The sequence below is a fragment of the Rana temporaria genome, chromosome 8, assembly GCF_905171775.1.
Source record: "Rana temporaria chromosome 8, aRanTem1.1, whole genome shotgun sequence".
Lineage (NCBI taxonomy): Eukaryota > Metazoa > Chordata > Amphibia > Anura > Ranidae > Rana > Rana temporaria.
The window spans coordinates 49,310,462-49,327,065 of record NC_053496.1 but is presented as its reverse complement, the minus strand read 5'-3'; the positions used below and the strand labels follow the sequence as shown (position 1 = coordinate 49,327,065).

General features: G+C 48.4%; 1 long non-coding RNA gene across 2 annotated transcripts in view; it reads right to left on the bottom strand.

Annotated features, from left to right (window-relative positions):
* LOC120946915 overlaps nucleotides 1-16,604 on the bottom strand; it is a 35,945-nt gene that overhangs the window by 9,832 nt on the left and 9,509 nt on the right. The window contains exon 1 of one of the 2 annotated variants that reach the window (XR_005750798.1): nucleotides 3,951-4,191. The exons of the other annotated variant lie outside the window; for it this stretch is intronic. This is a non-coding gene — a long non-coding RNA (uncharacterized LOC120946915). Of the gene's footprint in view, nucleotides 1-3,950; nucleotides 4,192-16,604 lie in introns of those variants that run through there. 2 annotated transcript variants of the gene reach the window in all.

Below are 16,604 nucleotides of genomic sequence, written 5' to 3'. Positions count from 1 at the left end.
AATGACGACAGAGGAGGAGGAGGAGGAGTGACGACAGAGGAGGAGGAGGAGGAGTGACGACAGAGGAGGAGGAGGAGGAGGAGTGACGACAGAGGAGGAGGAGGGACGACAGAGGAGGAGGGACGACAGAGGAGGAGGAGGAGGAGGGACGACAGAGGAGGAGGAGGGACGACAGAGGAGGAGGAGGAGTGACGAAGGAGAAGGAGGAGTGACTAAGGAGAAGGAGGAGTGACGAAGGAGGAGGATTGACGACAGAGGAGGAGGATTGACGATAGAGGAGGAGAGACGACAGGCGACAGAGGAGGAGAAGGAGTGACGACAGAGGAGGAGGAGTGATGACAGAGGAGGAGGAGTGACGACAGAGGAGGAGGAGGACAGAGGAGGAGGAGGGGGGGAGGAGTGGCGACAGAGGAGGAGAAGGAGTGACGAAGGAGAAGAAGGAGTGACGACAGAGGAGGAGGAGGAGGAGTGGCGACAGAGGAGGAGAAGGAGTGACGAAGGAGAAGGAGTGACGGAGGAGAAGGAGTGACGAAGGAGGAGGAGTGACCAAGGAGTGGCGACAGAGGAGGAAAAGGAGGAGGGAGAAGGGAGGGAGGATGACAGGAGGAGGGAGGAGGAGGGAAGATGACAGGAGGAAGGAGGAGGGAGGGTGACAGGAGGAGGAGGTGTTGACAGTGACAGGAGGAGGAGGGTGACAGTGACAGGAGGAGGAGGAGGAGGGTGACAGTGACAGGAGGAGGAGGGTGACAGTGACAGGAGGAGGAGGAGGGTGACAGGAGGAGGAGGAGGAGGAAGAAAGAGGAGGAGGGTGACAGGAGGAGGAGGGTGACAGGAGGAGGAGGGGGGGTGACAGGAGGAGTGGCGACAGAGGAGGAGTGGGGACAGAGGAGGAGAAGGAGTGACGAAGGAGAAGAAGGAGTGACGACAGAGGAGGAGGAGGAGGAGGAGTGGCGACAGAGGAGGAGAAGGAGTGACGAAGGAGAAGGAGTGACGGAGGAGGAGAAGGAGTGACGAAGGAGGAGAAGGAGTGACGAAGGAGGAGGAGTGACCAAGGAGTGGCGACAGAGGAGGAGAAGGAGGAGGAGGAGGGAGAAGGGAGGGAGGGAGGGAGGATGACAGGAGGAAGGAGGAGGAGGGAAGATGACAGGAGGGAGGGTGACAGGAGGAGAAGGAGGGAGGGTGACAGGAGGAGAAGTGACAGGAGGAGGAGGGAGGAGGAGTGACAGGAGGAGGAGGGTGACAGGAGGGCGACAGGAGGAGGAGGAGTAAAGACAGAGGAGGAGGAGGGTGACAGGAGGAGGAGGAGGGTGACAGGAGGAGGAGGGTGACAGGAGGATGACAGGAGGAGGGTGACAGGAGGAGGAGGAGGGTGACAGTGACAGGAGGAGGAGGAGGGTGACAGTGACAGGAGGAGGAGGAGGGTGACAGTGACAGGAGGAGGAGGAGGGTGACAGTGACAGGAGGAGGAAGAGGGAGGAGGAGGGTGACAGGAGGAGGAGGGTGACAGGAGGAGGAGGGGGTGACAGGACGAGGAGGAGGCGTGACAGAGGAGGAGTGACGACAGAGGAGGAGGAGGAGTGACGACAGAGGAGGAGGAGGAGTGACGACAGAGGAGGAGGAGGAGGAGGAGGGACGACGGAGGAGGAGGAGTGACGACAGAGGAGGTGGAGGAGTGACGACGGAGGAGGAGTGACGAAGGAGAAGGAGTGACGAAGGAGGAGGAGAAGGAGTGACGAAGGAGAAGGAGTGACGAAGGAGGAGTGACGACAGAGGAGGAGGAGTGACGAAGGAGGAGTGACGACAGAGGAGGAGGAGTGACGACAGAGGAGGAGTGGCGACAGAGGAGAAGGAGTGACGAAGGAGGAGGAGGAGAAGGAGTGGCGACAGAGGAGGAGGAGGAGTGGCGACAGAGGAGGAGGAGGCAGAGGAGTGGCGACAGAGGTGGAGGAGGAGGAGTGGCGACAGAGGAGGAGGAGTGGCGAAGGAGAAGGAGTGACGAAGGAGGAGGAGAAGGAGTGACGACAGAGGAGGAGGAGGAGTGACGACAGAGGAGGAGTGACGAAGGAGGAGGAGGAGAAGGAGGGTGACAGGAGGAGGAGGAGGAGGGGGGTGACAGGAGGAGGAGGAGGGGGGTGACAGGAGGAGGAGGAGGAGGGGGGTGACAGAGGAGGAGGAGTGACGACAGAGGAGGAGGAGGAGTGACGACAGAGGAGGAGGAGGAGGAGTGACGACAGAGGAGGAGGAGGAGGAGTGACGACAGAGGAGGAGGAGGAGGAGTGACGACAGAGGAGGAGGAGTGACGACAGAGGAGGAGGAGGAGGAGGAGGAGTGACGACAGAGGAGGAGGAGTGACGACAGAGGAGGAGTGACGACAGAGGAGGAGGAGGAGGAGGAGTGACGACAGAGGAGGAGGAGGAGGAGTGACGACAGAGGAGGAGGAGGAGGAGTGACGACAGAGGAGGAGGAGGAGGAGGAGTGACGACAGAGGAGGAGGAGGAGGAGTGACGACAGAGGAGGAGGAGGAGTGACGACGGAGGAGGAGGAGGAGTGACGAAGGAGGAGGAGGAGTGACGAAGGAGGAGGAGGAGTGACGAAGGAGGAGGAGAAGGAGTGACGGAGGAGAAGGAGTGACAAAGGAGAAACGAAGGAGAAGGAGTGATGACAGAGGAGGAGGAGGAGTGGCGACAGAGGAGGAGGAGTGGCGACAGAGGAGGAGGAGTGGCGAAGGAGGAGTGACGAAGGAGGAGGAGAAGGAGTGACGACAGAGGAGGAGGAGGAGGAGTGACGACAGAGGAGGAGTGACGAAGGAGGAGTGACGACAGAGGAGGAGGAGAAGGAGGAGGAGGAGGGTGACAGGAGGAGGAGGAGGGGGGTGACAGGAGGAGGAGGAGGGGGGTGACAGGAGGAGGAGGAGGAGGGGGGGTGACAGGAGGAGGAGGAGGAGGAGGGGGGTGACAGGAGGAGGAGGAGGCGTGACAGAGGAGGAGGAGTGACGACAGAGGAGGAGGAGGAGTGACGACAGAGGAGGAGGAGGAGTGACGACAGAGGAGGAGGAGTGACGACAGAGGAGGAGGAGAAGGAGGAGGAGGAGGAGGGGGGTGACAGGAGGAGGAGGAGGGGGGGTGACAGGAGGAGGGGGGGGGGGTGACAGGAGGAGGAGGAGGGGGGTGACAGAGGAGGAGGAGGCGTGACAGAGGAGGAGGAGTGACGACAGAGGAGGAGGAGGAGGAGTGACGACAGAGGAGGAGGAGTGACGACAGAGGAGGAGGAGGAGGAGTGACGACGGAGGAGGAGGAGTGACGACAGAGGAGGAGGAGGAGGAGTGACGACAGAGGAGGAGGAGTGACGACAGAGGAGGAGGAGGAGGAGGAGGAGGAGTGACGAAGGAGAAGGAGTGACGAAGGAAAAACGAAGGAGAAGGAGTGACGACAGAGGAGGAGTGACGACAGAGGAGAAGGAGAAGGAGTAACGACAGAGGAGGAGGAGGAGTGGCGAAGGAGAAGGAGTGACGAAGGAGGAGGAGAAGGAGTGACGACAGAGGAGGAGTGACGACAGAGGAGGAGGAGGAGGGTGACAGGAGGGGGGGTGACAGGAGGAGGAGGAGGGGGGTGACAGGAGGAGGAGGAGGAAGAGGGGGGTGACAGGAGGAGGAGGAAGAGGGAGGAGGAGGAGGGTGACAGGAAGAGGAGGAGGAGGAGGGGGAGGGGTGACAGGAGGGGGAGGAGGGTGACAGAGAGGAGGAGGAGGAGTGACAGGAAGAGGAGGGGGAGGGTGACAGGAGGAGGAGGGTGACAGGAAGAGGGGGAGGGGTGACAGGAGGAGGAGGGGGGGGTGACAGGAGGAGGAGGAAGAGGGAGGAGGAGGAGGGTGACAGGAAGAGGGGTGACAGAGGAGGGTGATGACAGGAATGGGGCTGACCTCGCAGAGGAGAGCGCCCTTAGGAAACTCACAGCGTGAGGCGGGACTCTGGAACAAGCAGGCACGATGATCCACAGTCCAGCCCCGCCTCCACATGTGACTTGCAGCCTCCGCCCGGCCAATCACAGACCCTCGCGTCATCACATGACCCTTGTGTCAATCAGGGCACCCGCCGGGCTCAGAGAGCGCAGCGCACCGATGTACACCAATTGTGCCCGAGCACCGACCGTAAAGCCGGGGACTAAAGGGGTCCGAGGATCGCAGCCTTAATTCGGGCGCTATCTTCCCGCCACTCTCCTGGTCAGGCTCCGAGTCCCCCACATACTCGCCCATCGCACCGATGACTTATTTCCGGGAAGCGGAAGGAAGGTGTGTGTGAAGGTAATCCCATACCAACAGAGGCGGTGTTGTAAAACAAAAGTCTCATCCCATGCGGCTTCTCGGTGACGTCACTTCCGGTGCGGGAAGCTGCCTGGCTTTGAAAGAATCGAATATCTTTGTTGTCACTGTATCTACTGGGCAGAGCAGTTGGTGTAGTGGAAGCGCTACAGTCTAGCAGCCAAACGGTCCGCAGGTCGCAAGTTCAAATCCCGGCCATGGCTGGATGGAGTTTGCATGTTCTCCTTGCTCTGCGTGGGTTTCCTCCGAGTCCTTCGGTTTCCCCCACACATAATAAAGACATGCTGTTAGGTGTAATTGGTTAGTTGTACGGCATAGTGAATAATGTTGTATGAGTAACGGATAGTGGCAAGGCGTGATGATTAGTGGCACCGCATACATGGGTAGCTGTAATAATTGGGGTGTAGTGATAGGAGAAGAAGCATTCCAGCAACTGGCAGACTTGGGCAACTGGCACTTGTTGCAGTGCTAATTTTCTCCTTTTTTTTTTTTTCCACAGTGAATTCAGCAGCGGTCCCGCAAGCGCTATTTTTTGGGGAAAATACCTATTTTTTTTTTTTTTCCTTTTTATTTTTTTTCACAGTGAATTTTTTTTTGGGAAAAATACCCCATTTTTTTTTTTTCCCTTTCACAGTGAATTTGCGCAGCAAGCGCTATTTTTTGGGAAAAATACCCATTTATTTATTTTTTTCACTGAATTTGCGAAAGCGCTATTTTTTGGGAAAAATACCCCATTTTTTTTTCACAGTGAATTTGCGCAAGCGCTATTCTTGGGGAAAAATACCCATTTTTTTTTCACAGTGAATTTGCGCAAGCGCTATTCTTGGGGAAAAATACCCATTTTTTTTTTCACAGTGAATTTGCGCAAGCGCTATTCTTGGGGAAAAATACCCCTTTTTTTTCACAGTGAATTTGCGCAAGCGCTATTTTTGGGGAAAAATACCCCATTTTTTTCACAGTGAATTTGCGCAAGCGCTATTCTTGGGGAAAAATACCCATTTTTTTTTCACAGTGAATTTGCGCAAGCGCTATTCTTGGGGAAAATACCCCTTTTTTTTCACAGTGAATTTGCGCAAGCGCTATTTTTGGGGAAAAATACCCCATTTTTTTCACAGTGAATTTGCGCAAGCGCTATTTTTGGGGAAAAATACCCCATTTTTTTCACAGTGAATTTGCGCAAGCGCTATTCTTGGGGAAAAATACCCATTTTTTTTTCCACAGTGAATTTGCGCAAGCGCTATTCTTGGGGAAAAATACCCCTTTTTTTTTTCACAGTGAATTTGCGCAAGCGCTATTTTTTGGGAAAAATACCCATTTTTTTTTCACAGTCAATTTGCACAAGCGCTATTCTTGGGGAAAAATACCCATTTTTTTTCCACAGTGAATTTGCGCGAGCGCTATTTTTGGGCAAAAATACCCTTTTTTTTTCAGTGAATTTGCGAAAGCGCTATTTTTTGGGAAAAATACCCATTTATTTATTTTTTCAGAATGAATTTGCGCAAGCGCTATTCTTGGGGAAAAATACCCATTTATTTTTTTTCCTTTTTTTTTTTTTTTTCACAGTGAATTTGCGCAGCAAGCGCTATTTTTTGGGAGAAATACCCATTATTTTTCCTTTTTTTTTTTTAAGAAAAAAAAAAAAAAGACAACAGTAAAGTTAACCCAACTTTTTTTATTGTGAAAGATAATATGGCGAGTAAATTGATACCCAACATGTCCACTAGCGACAAACTTTGACCGTTAACCTCCATAGGTTCTACAGGTTGCATGTTTTGAGTTAGAGGCGGTCTAGGGCTAGAATTATTGCTCTCGCTCTACCGATCGCGGCGACACCTCACATGTGTGGTTTGAACACCGTTTTCATATGCGGGCGTGCCTTGCGTACTGACGTATTCGCTTCTGCGCATGAGCACGGCGGGAGGGGACACTTTTTTTTTTTTTTTATTTCATTTTTAGTTTTTTTTTCACTTTTATTCCTATTACAAGGAATGTAAGCATCCCCTGTATTATAAAAAAGCATGACAGGTGAATTTTGGGGTGAAAAAGACCTGAGATTTCATATTTCTGGTAAAATACAATAAAAAATAAATACATAGTTTCCCCTGTAAGACCATTGGGTGGAAGTGACATGTGACATGGCTTCAGCCATCTAATGTTATGGACCCGGCCAATCAGGTTCCTCCCCCCAATCTCGCCCATCTGTCTTTATGGACCTTGCTTCGTGATCTGGTGCGCAGTCATTGGAATGTCGGAACAGGAAGGGGCCGTCCCCAAACAGGAAGGGGCCGTCCCCAAACTATTCCCACAAAGTCGGGAGCATAAAATTGTCCAAAATATCTTGGTATGCTGACGCCTTAAGAATTCCTTTCATTGGAACTAAGGGGCCAAGTCCAACCCCTGAAAAACAACCCCACGCCATAATCCCCCCCTCCCCCACCAAATGATTTGGTCCAGTGCACAAAGCAAGGTCCATAAAGACATGGATGAGAGATTTTGAGGTGGAGGAACTTGACTGACCTGCACAGAGTCCTGACCTCAACCCTGATAGAACAAAAACCCGTGCTGTAGACGTCTTTCGTCTATAGCGCGGTGCGAAGAGGTTAAGGGAACAGGATGTGTTTATTTTTGGGGTAACCTACACTTTAATGTGGGTGTGGGCAGCCCTGGAGATGGAGCTCTACCTGAACACTGATGAAGTCATAGATCACCGGGCACAGTGTCCTGTTAGGGCCGCTTTACACCAGAAAGGCGCGTTCCATGTGTGTTTTCTGCACCGTGTTCAAAACGCACTGCCTTTGTGTTCTACTGCGGGTGATGATACATTGTTAACCCCAAATGTAGATCGCAAACTGCGTGGCGAGGGCCATCTCTGTCCGGCGATGTGCACAAGTGTCTTGGATTCTCTCCCTTCTGATTGGCTGAGACAGATCAGTGTCACCATTGGCTCTCACTTCTGTCATTCAAAGTCAATTAGGAGAGAGAGGGGGTGGGGCTGAACCACGGCTCTGTGTTTGAATGGACAGATGGAGCTGCGGCTTGGCTCGGGTACCCCTATAGCAAGCTGCTTGCTGTGGGGGCACTCGATGGGGGGGGAGGTGCCGGGAGCACTGGCAAGGGACCTAGGAGGAGGATCTGGGCTGCTCTGTGCAAAACAGCGGGCAAGTATAACTTTCTTTTAAAGAAAAAATACTTTAGTATCACTTTAAAGCAAACCTGTTCATGCAGGAAAAGTAAGAGTTGCATGAATGTCGCCCTCCTGCCAGCAGCACATAGACTCCTTTCCTACCCTCCCCTGCTGCTCTGTTTGCCCACGGGTAATACCCGGTTCTTTGAGGTAGGGAGGAGCATGTGACGCACTCCACGTTCTTTTGTGACTGGTGATTGGACAAGTTCTGTTACATTGGTTGAGCGGAGAGCTCAGACTATTCTGTACTTACATGGGTTCTCCCCGTTTGCTTGGAGGCTGAATGACGGTGTGTGCGTCACATTCGCCACATGCCCACCGGGCCATAGCCGAAAGATGGCTACAGCGCGGTCGGGTTATTCTGGGAGGGTGACTATGGACGTCCTCCCAGAATCTTTCTCCGCGCGCCCCCGGAAATATCTGTGACCGCCGGGTCCTCCAGATCACCAGCATCACGGATCGCGGTAATTGGCTGCTGATAGCGGCCGTTTACTATGTGATCGCTCCGTCAAATGATGGAGCGATCACCTGTAAACAAACCGGCGTCATGACGCGACGCCGGTTCCTCTCTCCCCTCTCTGTACCTGTTGGTACAGTGTGAGGGGAGAGGGGGAGGGATCGCTGTGGGCTGGATGTGTGTAGTGCCCACATTGCTGCTCAGTGCCCATTCCTACCAATACTCTGCAATACCAATACTCTGCATTACCAATACTCTGCATTACCAATACTCTGCAATACTCTGCAATACCAATACTCTGCAATACCCGCCAATACTCTGCAATACCCGCCAATACTCTGCAATACCCGCCAATACTCTGCAATACCCGCCAATACTTTGCAATTACCCGCCAATACTTTGACAGTCTGCCCCATAATAGTGTAACACAAGCAGACGGGGACTCGTTTCGTGCCGCCCTAGGCCTTGTTGGCCTAGACCAGGATACAGCGTTGCATTAATCACCATCTTATATCCCTCCCCCATAGTGTTTAATAATATGAGGACATGATGGAGAAGGAGTGTCATTTACCATGTATACACTTTGGAGTACTTTACATCAGGTGTCCCCATCAGAGTGCCCTCCTTTACATCAGGTGTCCCCATCAGAGTGCCCTCCTTTACATCAGGTGTCCCCATCAGAGTGCCCTCTCTACATCAGGTGCCCCCATCAGAGTGCCCTCCTTTACATCAGGTGTCCCCATCAGAGTGCCCTCCTTTACATCAGGTGTCCCCATCAGAGTGCCCTCTCTACATCAGGTGCCCCCATCAGAGTGCCCTCCTTTACATCAGGTGTCCCCATCAGAGTGCCCTCTTTACATCAGGTGTCCCCATCAGAGTGCCCTCCTTTACATCGGGTGTCCCCATCAGAGTGCCCTCCTTTACATCGGGTGTCCCCATCAGAGTGCCCTCTTTACATCAGGTGCCCCCATCAGAGTGCCCTCCTTTACATCAGGTGTCCCCATCAGAGTGCCCTCCTTTACATCAGGTGTCCCCATCAGAGTGCCCTCCTTTACATCAGGTGTCCCCATCAGAGTGCCCTTTTACATCAGGTGTCCCCATCAGAGTGCCCCCTTAACATAAAATAAGGGGCATGCTGATGGACATATTTAATGTTAAGGGGCACTCTGGAGAATACATTTTATGTTAAAAGGCACGCTGATGGGCACAACAAAATATACCCATCAGCATGCCCCTGAACATAAAATGTGCCCATTATTTTATGTTAAGGGGCAAACTGATGGGCACATCTTATGCTAAGAGGCACAATGATGGGCATATTTAATATTAAGGGGCACTCTGATGATCATACATTTTGTTGTGCCCATCAGAGTGTACCTTACATTAAAGGGGTTGTAAAGGTACAATTTTTTTCCTCCTAAATAGCTTCCTTTACCTTAGTGCAGTCCTCCTTCACTTACCTCGTCCTTCCATTTTGCTTTTAAATGTCCTTATTTCTTCTGAGAAATCCTCACTTCCTGTTCTTCTGTCTGTAACTATACACCCCTGGTGTGGAGAAAGCCTCTTGGGGGGGGGCGAGCAGGAGTGTCAGGACGCCCACTAACACACAGCTCCTTTCTCTATCTGCAAAGTAGAGAGTGTCCTGACACTCCTGCTCGCCTCCTCCCCCCTCAAGAGGTTTTCTCCACACCAGGGAGAAAGCCTCGCATTACTGTGGTGAGTTACAGACAGAAGAACAGAAGTGAGGATTTCTCAGAAGAAATAAGGACATTTAAAAGCAAAATGGAAGGATGAGGTAAGTGAAGGAGGACTGCACTAAGGTAAAGGAAGCTATTTAGGGAATTTTTTTTTTTTTACCTTTACAACCCCTTTAACCACTTCCCGCCCGGTCAATGGTCAATTGACGTCTGGGAAGTGGTTGTGAAATCCTGACGTCTACTGACGTCCTGCAGGATTTCATGCCGGCGCGCGCCCGTGGGGGCGTGCAGCTCGGCGATCGGTGATGTGGGGTGTCAGTCTGGCACCCTGCATCTCCGATCTCAGTAAAGAGCCTCCGGCGATGTAAATAGGACGAGCCGTTGATCGGCTCTTCCTCACTCGCATCTGACAGACGCGAGTAGAGGAGAGCCGATCGGCGGCTCTCCTGACAGGGGGGTTCGCGCTGATTGTTTATCAGCGCAGCCCCCCTCGGATCCCCACACTGGACCACCAGGGAGTGCCCCCCGGTGCTCAATAGAGCACAAATAGATAAAAAAAAAAAATTGAATACAATCGATGCCAATCAGTGCCCACAAATGGGCACTGACTGGCAACATGGGCACTGACTGTAATGATGCCCGATTAGTGCCCATCTATGCCCAGTGCCACCCATCAGTGCCGCCTATGAGTGCCCATCAGTGCCGCCTATGAGTGCCCATCAGTGCCGCCTATGAGTGCCCATCAGTGCAGCATACCAGCTCCGCCTATCGGTGCCCATCAGTGCTGCCATATCAGTGCTCATAATTGAAGAAGAAAACTTACTTATTTACAAAAAAAATTAAGAGAAAAAAAAATTTAAAACTTAATTTTTTTCTAAAATGTTGGTCTTTTTTTAGTTGTTGCGCAAAAAATTCAAATTGCAGAGGTGATCAAATACCACCAAAATAAAGCTCTATTTGTGGGGAACAAAATGATAAAAATGACATTTGGGTACAGTGTAGCATGACCGCGCAATTGTCGTTCAAATTGCGACAGCGCAGAAAGTTGAAAATTGGCTTGGGTGGGAAAGTGCGTAAGTGCCTGGTATGGAAGTGGTTAAATGTGCCCATCAGAGTGCCCCTGTAAACGCCCCACATACCTTGTGGCAGGCAGGGATCAGGAGTTAAGCTGCAGGGGATAAGAGCTGCACGAGTCTTGCTGAAGGAGCGCTCATAGCTCATCATACCTCGTGGCTCCCGGCTCTCACTCGGAGATCACCCCTATGGTAACAAACAGCAGGGGGCGTGCATGTGACATCATGGCTTACCTCGCAGCTCTAGCCGGGAGATAGTAAGCATCAGGAGGGGGGCGGGGCGCACACGTAATGTCATTGGTTGCAGGGCGCCCGCGGTCCCGGCAACCAATGACTGCTGAACGGAGCCGTGGGGATGTGGCGCTGTACACTGACGGTCCAGACACGAGCGTCGCTCGCTCCGTGTTTGGACCGCGGGCCGCCATTTAGTGACGGCTGCTTTAAGGCATGCTGCGAATGATGGATATCACAGTTGCTTGTGCTCCCAACTAAACTGTCATGCCATCAAATTTCTGGTGTTATAACTGATCACATGTGCAACACCACAGCAACTGCAGATCAGACCGAGGCTAAGGCCATGTCCATGGTGTGCGCTGAGTATTTGGCTGCCTCACATTTTTAGGTGTGCTCCCATCAGACTATTAGAACATGCGTTTTTATGAAAGGGAATCAAAGTCCTACAGAGAAAATTGTGCTGTGCTGTCCCATTATTTGTATCAACATGAGAGTTTCAAGGGGAAGTAAACCCTCTTTTCTTTTTTTCTCAAAACACCCTGCAAGACAAAGGCATAATGAGCTAGTATGCATAGCACACTAGCTCATTATGAAGTACTTACCTGAGATCGAAGCCCCCACAGAGGTGCTCATTGCCATCTCTCCAGGAGTGACTTCCGCATATCGCTGCTCCGGAGCCGTGATGACGTCACTCCCGCGCATGCGCGTGGGTGCCGCCACTAACGGCATGATCTAGGCTTACCTGTAGGTTAAAGTGGTCTCTAAGGGTTTACAAATAAACATCATATGAAATGTTATCACATACTTTGCAACTGAGGGGACAGCGCAACACGCTTGTCTTTTCACGTGTTGTAGTATTCCGATGCAGTGAGCGCCGCTGTTTATTTGCAGTGTGTTGTATTTTCACTTATTATCTGATTCATTTAGCACTTTCTTGCTGCATCACTGACGTGCTTTCATTAACCACTTCAGCCCCGGACCATTTGGGTGGTCAAAGACCAGGCCACTTTTTGTGATTCGGCACTGCGTCGCTTTAACTGACAATTGCGCGGTCGTGCGACGTGGCTCCCAAACAAAATTGACGTCCTTCTTTTCCCACAAGTAGAGCTTTCTTTTGGTGGTATTTGAGCACCTCTGTGTTTTTTTATTTTTTGCGCTATAAACAAAAATAGAGCGACAATTTCGAAAAAAATACAATATTTTTTACTTTTTGCTGTAATAAATATCCCCCAAAAATATATAAAAAAACATTTTTGTTCCTCAGTTTAGGCCGATACGTATTATTTTACATATTTTTGTTAAAAAAAAATCGCAATAAGCTTTTATTGATTTGTGCAAAAGTTATAGCGTTTACAATATAGGGGATAGTTTTATGGCATTTTTATTATTATTTTTTTTACTAGTAATGGCGGCGATCAGCGTTTTTTTTTTTTTTCGTGACTGTGACATTATGACGGACACATTTTTGGGACCTTTGTGATTTTCACAGCGATTAGTGCTATAAAAATGCACCGCTTACTGTGAAAATTACACTGGCAGTAAAGGAGTTAACCACTAGGTGGCGCTGTAGGGGTTAAGTGTTTCCTGCCTTTTGTTTCTAACTGTAGGGGGATGGGCTCTCTGTCACATGACACTGATCTCCGCTCTGAGTACACGGAGCCGAGATCAGTGTCATTCTCACTAGGCAGCGCCTGCTAAAAAGTAGCAGGCCGCTATATATATATATATATATATATATATATATATATATATATATATACACATACATACATACATACACACACACACACACACACACACACACACACACACACACACACACACACACATATATACATACACATACATATATATATATTTTCCTTATTTTATTTAGGTCAGCATTTGGCACTGTTAGAGAGAGACTCAGGTCGCCATCAAAGTGCCCGCCCCGTTGCGATAGCAAAGAATATTACATAAAGCAGGGCTCGACAAATCCCGGGCGCCAGGTCGCCATGGCGACTAGAAATAGGGTCCTGGCGACTTGAATTGGAAGGGGGCAAAAAAAAAAACATTTTTTTTTTTTGAGCTGGGGCCATCTGGTGGTGGCCGTTGGTATTACAAGTTAAGCATTACAAGTTAAACAGCAATTCTAATGTTTTTCACTATTTTCACTGCCATCTCCTTCCCTCTAATTAGAACCCCCAAACATTATATATATTTTTTATCCTAACACCCTAGAGAATAAAATGGCGATCGTTGCAATACTTTCTGTCACGCCGTATTTGCGCAGCGGTCTTACAAGCGCACTTTTTTTTTGAAAAAATTACACTTTTTTTCATTAAAAAATAAGACACCAGTAAAGTTATCCCCATTTTTTTTTTATATTATGAAAGACAATGTTACGCCGAGTAAATTCATACCCAACATGTCACGCTTCAAAATTGCGTCCGCTCGTGGAATGCCGACAAACTCTTACCCTTTAAAATCTTCATAGGCGACGTTTAAAAAAAATCTACAGGTTGCATGTTTTGAGTTACAGAGGAGGTCTAGGGCTAGAATTATTGCTCTCGCTCTACCAATCGCAGCGATACCTCACGTGTGGTTTGAACACCGTTTACATATGCGGAGGCTGCTCACGTATGTGTTCGCTTCTGCGCGCAAGCTCGTCGGGACGGGGCGCGTTTTCTGGCTCCTAACTTTTTTACCTGGCTCCTAGATTCCAAGCAAATTTGTCAACCCCTGACATAAAGTAAGATTTAGGAGTGAAGATAGGGGAGAGAGCAGTGCTGCTTTAGTTCAGGTTAGCTTTAAAAATCTTATGCCAGGCACCTTTATTTGTTTATTTAATAACATTATTTTGCCAATCATTATTAAAATGTTCCAATATAGATAGACAGACAGACAACGTTTTCATTCAATATTCTTTTGTAATTTAATTTAATATAGAGAGAGTGATTTTCAATAATTATTTATTTTATGTTTCAAATGTGCAAAGATTAATTAATTGTTTTTCATTTTTATAAATATATATACTTGTATATCTATAATTTTACTTTATTTCTCAATCTATATATACACTTATTTATTTATAGAGAGAGAAATAGCGATAATATTTATTTATATAAATAATTTTATATATGTTTTTATATACACACACCTTTTTTTTTTAATTGTAACAAATTGTATTATCAGTTTTTTGTTTAGTGTTATGTAAAAAGAATGTTATCTACAATTGTAATATAGCAGCTTTTTTTGTGTTTCTGTAAAAGAATGTTATCTACACTTTTTAGTGTAGATAATATACTTATCTCTGGTGCCATAACAACGTGGCAGACATTTTTTTTAAATAGTTGTTAGACTATTATTATACATTTTTACACATATATATTTTATATATAGATATAGATATATAGATATAGATATAGAGAGAGAGAGAGAGAGAGAGAGAGAGAGAGAGATTGTGTATATGTATATAATAAATGTATTATATATTAATAATATAATAATTTTTTAAATGATATGTTGTTGTTTTTTTTACATTTTTTAAATATTTGTATATTATTTATAATTTAATAAAAACACTTAATGATTAAAAATTGTTCTTGTTTTTTTTATAATAGTAATGTTAATATTATTGTTTTTTAAATAATATGATTACTAAAATTCTAAACCATTAATTTGAAAAAAATAATTATAAAAAATAAATCATTGTTTTAAAAACCATTATATTTATTTATACAAAGAACCACAGAGGAAAAACAATTAATACACAATTAATAACATTTAAAATGAAGTGAACAATTAACAACTATTAAATGATTTAACCACTTCCATACAGGGCACGTATACACCTTCCCGCCCAAGCCAATTTTCAGCTTTCAGCACTGTCGCACTTTGAATGGCAATTGCGCGGTCGTGCTACACTGTACCCAAACAAAACTGGCGTCCTTTTTTCCCCACAAATAGAGCTTTCTTTTGGTGGTATTTGATCACCTCTGCGATTTTTTTTTTTGTGCGCAACAACTAAAAAAAGACTGAAAATGTTGAAAAAAAATATGTTTTTATTTTTTTCTGTTAATTTATTTGTAAATAAGTACGTTTTCTTTCAATTACGGGCACTGATATGGCGGCACTGATGGGCACCGATGAGATGGCACTGATGGGCATCGATGAGGTAGTACTGACGGGCACAGATGTGGTGGTACTGATTGGCGGCGCTTGTATGCGGCACTGATGGGCACACATAGGCGGCACTGATGGGCACACACAGGGCGGAACTGATGGGCACTCATGGGCGGCACTGATGGGCACTCATGGGCGGCACTGATGGGCACTCATGGGCGTCACTGATGGGCACTGATGGGCGGCACTGGGCACTCATAGGCGGCACAGATGGGCACTCATGGGTGGCACTTATGGGTGGCACTGATGGCTACTTATGGGTGGCACAGATGGGCACTGATAGGTGGGCACTGGGCATGGATGGGCACTGTGGGGTGGCACTGATGGACACTGTAGGGTGGCACTGATGGACAATGTGGGGTGGCACTGATGGACACTGGGGCGGCACTGATTTAGCTATGTTGCCAGTCAGTGCCCATTTTTGGGCACTGATTGGCATCTTTTTTTTTTTTAATGCTTTTTTTTTTTTTTTTTGACAGACTTTTTTTTTTTTTTTTTTGCCCACCCTGGTGGTCCAGGGTGGGCATCCCTGGTGGTCCATGTGGCGATCCGAGGGGGGGCTGCGCTGATAAACAATCAGCGCGAACCCCCCCTGTCAGGAGAGCCGCAGATCGGCTCTCCTCTACTCGCGTCTGTCAGACGCGAGTGAGGAAGAGCCGACAATGGCTTTTCCTGTTTACACCGTGAACAGCCGTGATTCGACACGGCTGATCACGTGGTAAAGAGTCTCCGTGAGAGACTCTTTACCAAGATCGGTGTTGCGGGGTGTCAGACTGACACCCCGCAACAACGATCGCCGCGATGCGCGCCCCCGGGGGCGCGCAGCGGCTCAGAATCCTGAGGACGTCATATGACGTCCGGTCAGGATCAGACAACCACTTTGCCGCCGTCAATATGTCATTGGCGGGCGGCAAGTGGTTAAGCACATGACATAAAAAAGGACATTTTTTTTATACAATTGGAAATCGTGATTTGTGCTTTATTATATCAGCACTGGTTTCTGGCCTTTCCTCTGTAGGAATGTTTTTTGGAAAAAGTACATTTTTTGCTTTCCATGTACCAATTATTGTTCCTTCTACAATTTCAATCATGTTTGACAAAATTGTTTTGGCTTGGTCATTGCACATTTTTTCTTACACATTTCTGACAATCCATTTTTTATGTCCCCTCGGGAATTCCAATTTTTTACGCTCCTCTTTAAATACTAGGGTTGTCCCGATACTGATACTAGTATCGGTACCGATACCGAGCACTTGTACTCGGGCAAATGCTCCGATGCTTCACCCGATACCTGTACAGTCAGGGATGATCGGTGTGGCCGGGGAGTTACAAACACAGATCTCCCTGTAAAGATTTCTAAAAAGCCCGAAAGCTTCTCCCTGGACCCCCCCCCCCCATCCCTCCCTTTTTCAGCTACTTTAGTGAAATCTTTACAGCGGTGATCGGTGCTTGCAACTCCCCCCAAAGCCGCACCGATC